Source organism: Pygoscelis adeliae, unplaced genomic scaffold (genome assembly GCF_000699105.1).
Source record: "Pygoscelis adeliae isolate BGI_AS28 unplaced genomic scaffold, ASM69910v1 Scaffold54, whole genome shotgun sequence".
Taxonomy (NCBI): Eukaryota; Metazoa; Chordata; class Aves; order Sphenisciformes; family Spheniscidae; genus Pygoscelis; species Pygoscelis adeliae.
The window spans coordinates 1,924,474-1,932,086 of NW_008824982.1; positions in this window are offsets into that span (position 1 = coordinate 1,924,474).

A 7,613-nucleotide genomic window follows, 5' to 3' on the forward strand; every position below is an offset into this window, starting at 1 on the left:
CCCTGGTGAGGGACGGGCGGTGGGACCCCCTGCGGTAACGACTCCCGTCTAGGGGGGATGACCGCGAAGAAGAGCCCTTCGGGGGCAGAGACCCGCCCGACCTGCTGCCCTTTCGCCCTCGGGGGGGGCAGGCCTCTCCCTGCGGCCTCCCGGGGGCGGGCTGAGAGCCGTCCCTGTAGTGCCTGCAAGCCCCGTTGGGTAAGGTCGCATCTGCCGCGGTGGCAAGTAAGAGCCCCGTGCCTGCCAGGGAGGCGTGAGAAAGGGGACCTCCTCTTCGGTGCCCTCCCCCTGCCCGACCACCGGCAGTACGGTCTCCTGCTTCTTCTAATATGAAAGTCTAATCTTAAACATTGGACTCGGAGGCAAGAGTACAAGCAAAGCTTCCGGCTTAAGGGTCAAAAGTAGCAAAGGTGGGAGAAGTTACCTCCCCACAGAAGACCCCAGTGTCCCAAGGACAAACCTTGTGTCGGCGACCCTCTCCCGCAGCCCGGTGGTGCCTCTGGCCCCTGCCTGGGCCCACCTCTCGGCTCTGACGCTGGCCCCGGCCAGCACCCGGCTTCCTCGGCTGCATGGTTGTCCTTCGCCATCCTCCCTGCGCTGCGCCTCAGGCCGTGGCCGTCCCCCGCAGAGGCAAGGCACCTGGGGTTTCTTGCCAGGGGAAGCAGGGAGCCCCAGGGCGCCGGCGGCAGCAAGCTCCCCGCCTGAGCAAACAGGCATACCTGGTGTAACGACGGCATGGTGAAGCAGTCGGCTGCCTGAAGTGAACAAGTGGTGTTGGGCTTACTCGAGTTCCTGTGGGTTTCAAGTAGTGCCTCCTACGGCAGAAGCATGGGAGGGATTCTGAGGATACTGACAGCACCTGTGCTGTCATGTATATTTAGCAGTTTAGGAAAAAATGAATTTTTTTCCAGTACATAGGTCTGTATCCTACTATTCACTGGAAGCTGGGGTGACAGTACGTAGTTCACAGTGCAGTGCAGAGTAGTCTAGGTTTTGCTCATGCCAACATAATTTCCACGCTTTGTTACCAGTCCATGTTAACTTCGCCTGTGGAAGGATCCAGAATACTTGTTTTAGCAATGCTGCATTCACCATGGCTGATTATCCATCTGATATCCATATCAGATGCCGTATCTAATTTGTGTATATGATACTACTGAATGCCTTCCAGGTTACACTGAGGATGCATCGCCTCTCGAGGCCTGTAATATTAAAAATAACGAAGCAAGAGAGTAAAGGCAGACGAAGGAAGTATTGGACATTTGTTTGTGAAGCTATACAAACAGGTAATACTTTAGCTGAAGCAAAACAAATCAAAAGGAAATGATTACGCAGTGAGGTTAAAGAAAAAGAACATTTATAGGTAGAAAATAGGTTATTTTCCTTAAAATATTGTAGAACATAGCAAAGTGTCAAATTTACTTATTTCTCAACTTTGCTTTTCCAACAAATTAGAAAATTAAGGCCAAGGCAGCCTTAATTTGTATACATCTAATAATGTTTTGCTTTAATATACACACGCTGGTGGTTTCGGATTTGAATTATTGTAAAACACGAATTATGATTATTTTTTCTAGGCAAGCCTCTCTTCATTGTGATTTGACATCTCCTTAGGCTGGAATTTACCACTTACAGAAGCAGAACAGAGGTTGTCAGAAGAATGAATTCCTGTACTCATGTCGTTTCAAATAAAGAGACATCCTACCGTGGCAAGATTTGAGCTCAGAAATGCCGTCAACTTCTAAATGAAAAAACCCAAACCCAACTCCAGCCACAAATGCATGAAACAGCTGAGAAATTTCTCTCAACGTGTGAAACTATCAGTGTAATTAGAACATGTCCTTTTCTGTAAATGTAGGCAGAGGTTTTTAAAGCAGCCTAAGCAGTTCCTATGAAGCATAATGAAAACCGAGCACCCAATTTACTTACAGGGCTATAACAATATTAACAACACTGTTCATGTAGAAGCATAATTAAAAATCTTACAGGGGCATATGCTGTTCAAATTACTGAACAATAGAAAATTTTACTAAATTTTTAGATGCTGTATTTGATTTATTCTTTACATTCATATATATTACTTATTTTTCCACACCAGAAATGCGTTCTTCTGTAAAGAAAATCCAAGCAGTGTTTTACCTAACAAGTATTGGCAATCGACAAAACTAGTTCTACATTCAAGAGATCCATGAATATCTTTGGGGAAACAAACCTATAATCTTTATGAGATCCATAGTAACATGTTCATCTCATGGCATGTTACACAGGAAAAGAAATCAGTCATTTACAAGTTAATATTTTCCTGTAGCATACAGTTAGGAAATCAGCATTTTAAAGGTAAGTCTGATTATAAAATTAATATCCCATTGAAATTATGTCATTTAATTGTAAAGTTACTGATACATTTTCTACCTACAGTACAGTAGGACCCATTTTCATGTTGTTCTGCATATACTGCTGATTTGGTGAGATTCCTCATCGAATTTGCCTTGTGAGAGGTTTTGTTCCACTTTTCTGTCTGAAGAGATGGACATAATTCAGACTTTGTTTTCTGTCTTGAAAGGTCTTGATCAAGTTGTAGCAGCTTAGTTGTTGCCTGAGAAAGGTCATTGTCTCTCCCATCATGCTGGAATTAAAGACAGTTGGGTTTTGTTTGTTTTTTTAAGAGGTCAGATAGAATAAAACGAAAGCCAAATTACGCAATTTTTGAAATACTTATGTGTTACTGTACACTTCAGATTACAGCATTTCCACAATACAACGGTAAAAGGCATCAAATACATTTACTATGTTTATGGCATTACACTGCCTGGTAACGTGTAATGCCTCCAACACAAAAGCGACACCACTCAACCTAGTGCCAGACTTCAGTGGATCTCTCTGTGCTCGTAGGGAGTTAACTACACGCATTTTGCAGATAGAGGTTAAGGCAGGATTCTGCATGATGCTGAGTATCCTAAACTCTTATTAAATTTCCATGGAAAATAATGAGGAAAAACTGTACTGAATAATTCATGTAAGTGCAACCAGTCTAAGAACTGTGAAATACCAGTGGAAGTGGAAATTGTTGGTCCTTCAGGCTGAATGATTGTTTAGTAGGATAAACTGCGGCACATGCAAACATGCATTTCGTAAGGAAAATGGCAGGCCTCAGTGAGCACAACATTCTAATTGTGATAAAAAGTTAGATCCCCCAGCAATGGGCAGGTTAAAACTTTCTAGTAATACGCCATGGATGGAAAGGCCAAGGATACGCTGTGTTTCTTTTGGTTCATTAAAAGGTTGGAAAACCACACTGTCATGTGTTCAGCCCAGACTTTACAATTTATTTCCTTCCATTCAGAAGTCCTTGAGTTCTTTGCTAAATGTTCAATTCTTGGCATATTGTGGGTTCCAGTTTTTGAATGAAATACTGAAAATGAAAATAGAATATGCTCAATATTATTTCAGAGTTCTTTCCTTAGCCTTTAGTAAGTTCTTTTGATTTTCATCTCTTATTCTATGTATACTTAATGTTTAGGGCAATCTTGCAATTCAAAACTACAAAGTGTGAAATGTCAGTGTTGCTACAGCACACAACAGTGAGAAGATGTTACTTGCATTGCAAGTTTTATAGACAGGGACTTCAGTTTAGTCTGCAGTTTCGCACAGTGGGGTTCTGGCTCTATGGGTCAAAAGGTACTAGAGCAATGCAAAACAATGTAAAAATAACACTAAGCTAAATTATACAATTATATTATTAGAGAACAACATTACACTCACTAGACCTTACCTCTTAACAGTAAGCAATACTTTTAACTCCATTTTCCACCGGCGCTTGAATAAGAGGAAATGTGTGACTCAGCCTAAAGCATCCCAAAAACTCATGAAGGAAGTCTGTAGAGAGAATATGTTAAGTATGAGAGTTTCACCCACTTCAAAGAAAGTTGAATTTATTGCATTTATTGAAAGTTGCATGTATTTTCTTCTAAGGCTCCTTACTCTTATCACATAGGTTAGATAAAGGAAAAGGTGTTACCTTGTTTTGTAAATGAGATATAAGATCCATCAACAAAGCTTTAACGGTTTCAATATTGCGGTTCAATATTAACCGTGTCTGCATTGTCCAACGTAGCTTTCAGTTCATCTGTTCGACTGCACTTTGTTGCAACATTTAAGTCAAGACATTTGGTTCCTTTCTCCAAAATATCAACCTGTTATTGTACAAGAGATAAAGTAACAGATTTATCTCCATCATTTGCCATCTACTACATACACACATATCTCCATGCAAGCTCCTTTAATACTTTCCAATTCTATACTGAAGTTGCTAAATGTTGATACGAGGGAAGACATATTACCTGCCAGGTGAGCTTTGGGAACACCGGGATGTTACCATTGGTGATGTCTATACCAGCACTAGGATATCCAATATCAGAAATGCTTGGAAGCATAGAATGTTCCTAGGTCTTTCTGTCTCCCTCCTGCACAGGGGTCTCACAGGTAGCCTGAAGGTTGTAAAAGATTTTATTCTCTCATATGTTCTGAAGATATGTGAACCCAAGACAGCTGTACTGGGTCAGATGAAAGACACGGATGAAAGATCCACTTAGCATAATATTTATTTAAAACTCTGCTTTTCCCCTTACATTTCCCAGCCTCCAACCATTTCTAATTCAGGGACATGAATCTCAGTGGATTTATTTTCCATTAACATATTTGGCCTCCACAGACACACAAATTTCAGAGCCCTCTAAGGGACATCCTTTGGCACAGAGCTCCACAGATTAATAACCTGGTGCTTGAGGTCCTCATTTCTTTTGAAGCTGGTTCCCACTACTTTCACTTAAACTGAAAAGTCCAATATATTTTTACTGACCATAGAAAAGAAATACTTTGTCTGATATTCTTTGAGACATAGGAGTAGAAGGCCACTATGAACCTGATTTAATTGGAGAGGTTGGTGTTGAAAGACCTTGATAGGGATCTAATTGGACTTAACTGCCCCCTAAAACCACTCCTGTTAGAAAAGAATTAGACTTCTAAAGCAGGGTAGATTTAGACTAGATATAAGGAAGAAATTTTTTACGCTGAGGGTGCTGAAGCACTGGCACAGGTTGCCCAGAGAGGTGGTGGATGCCCCATCCCTGGAAACATTCAAGGTCAGGTTGGACGGGGCTCTGAGCAACCTGATCTAGTTGAAGATGTCCCTGCCCATGGCAGGGGTGTTGGACTAGATGACCTTTAGAGGTCCCTTCCAAGACAAACCATTCTATGACTCTATGACTCTATGATTCTATCATTCTAGGATTCTATCATTCTATCATTCTCATCTTTGGGAAAACAGTGACAGTGGTTTTGGAAAGTCAAGTTAGTCTCAAATAACCTTTTCCATGATTTCTTGGAAGTTCTGCTGCAAAACCTCTTAATCTTCATGACCCTTCACTGGGAGAAGCTGACTAACGCTGGAAGGGTGAGCCTAGTACTGCCTTCCTTGAGTGCTTTTTCCTGAAATACATTATAAAGCACAATGAAAACACAATTAGAGAGGGTCGGTATCTTCCACTTACAGCTGTAAGAAAACATATTTCACAGTCCCACAGGCTGTTCAAAGCAGCAACAGGGCTGAGCTTCTGTAAATATCTGTTTGGTGTGAACCCTCTACAGAAAAATACCAAAAGAAATATAACTAATCAGGATGTGCTTCATTTATGAATGTAATTTTAAATTGGTAAATGATGATGAACAACTAGGTGCCTTAAACACACTTTAGTTACTCTGTCACTAAAAAAAAGAAGATAAAATTCCGAGCCAAAAAAAAAAGTAAGGAACTTAGTCAAAGAAAGTCAGTCAGTTATCTTTTCTCCCATACTTTTAAATTCTTCTAATTTGCTTGTTGCAATTGTCCAAAGGCACTAAAATAACCTGCCTTTAAAAACACATGCTAAATTAAAAGAAAAATAGCATTTTTTTTTAAATCTAGTACATAGAAATATTTAGTTCTGCAGGTGCTACTACTCAGTTATCTTAAAATTCTGTTTGTAATAAAACTTTACTCTTGGTATATTCTTAGACTGTGCCTTTGGTTATACATTTCTCTTTTCAACACAGTTCTAGTTTAATAATTTATATAACTGGTAAATCTTCAAAAGATTAGATATTCATGAGGTGTTACTGAAATCTTGAATAGCTGAGTACAGGTCTTTTCTATATGTTTAACAATGGTAGGTACCAAATATAAAACCAAAACATTTTCCATTTTGGGGGCAAAAAACGGAGAAGAGGAAACCGTAACCGTGGTTCTTTGAGATACTGTGCCTGGACGTCATATGCTGAAGGGACACATGCTGCTGTCAGAGGAGCCTGAAATCTTTGAAAGAGCCAGACTTTCGGGGCGTACACATACAGTGTAAATTCATGTGCAATACCGGTGAGGGGAATAACATCATCCTTCCATTTATTTGCTAACTTGTGGTCTCAAATTAAGGATGACTTTGAAAGAGACTTGCTGGAGGATGAATTGCAGGATCTCTACACGCTTAAAGTCTTTCTTCAGTTTATATTTGCCTAGCCAGTCCTTCAATTCAATTGTTTAACTATATATTTATATCAAGAAATGTTTCCTTCTTCCAATATATGGAGCTATTGGAACTGCAGGCACAGTAAGTAACATTTCACTTCAGCCTGCTTTATATGACACACCCAACAGGGCTTTTTCATATGGAGCACGGGACTGTGAAGGCTTAGTTGCCGCTTACCATCAAGGCGTGCCTGGCTCACTGCAAAGAGAATGAGTCCATGACAAAACAGATGAGGCTGGAAGTGTAGAAAGTTAAAATCCACCATTCAACAGAGCTGTTGTACAGGTTGGCCAAAGAGAATACTGTGTTAGAAAAATGGGGATGAATTTAAAGAAAAGTGTTTCAAGAGGGTAGGGGAGGAGGTTATGAAGTTAATTTTAGTGAGCTACATTAGGCAAGATTTTGAAAATAGCTAGCTCATTGCCATGGAAGTTAGAGGAAATTAAGAGACAGTTGTAGCTGTTCCACTCTTTGTTTTCAATTCTGTCTGTATTTACATGCCCCAAATGACCCTCAGAGTGCCCAGCTCAGCCATTGTGACTCTGCAAATATTCTGATCTGCTTAACCAAAAAATAAATAACTTCCCCAAACTTAGAATCATAGAATCATAGAATCATTAAGGTTGGAAGAGACCTCCAAGATCATCGAGTCCAACCGTCAACCCAACACCACCATGCCCACTAAACCATGTCCCTAAGCGCCTCATCTACACGTCTTTTAAATACTTCCAGGGACGGTGACTCAACCACTTCCCTGGGCAGCCTGTTCCAATGTTTAACCACTCTTTCAGTAAAGACATTTTTCCTCACGTCCAATCTAAACCTCCCCTGGCACAACTTGAGGCCATTTCCTCTCGTCCTTTCGCCAGTTACTTGGGAGAAGAGACCGACACCCACCTCGCTAGAACCTCCTTTCAGGTAGTTGTAGGGAGCGATGAGGTCTCCCCTCAGCCTCCTTTTCTCCAGGCTAAAAAACCCCAGCTCCCTCAGCCGCTCCTCATAAGACTTGTTCTCCAGACCCCGCACCAGCCTCATTGCCCTTCTCTGGACACG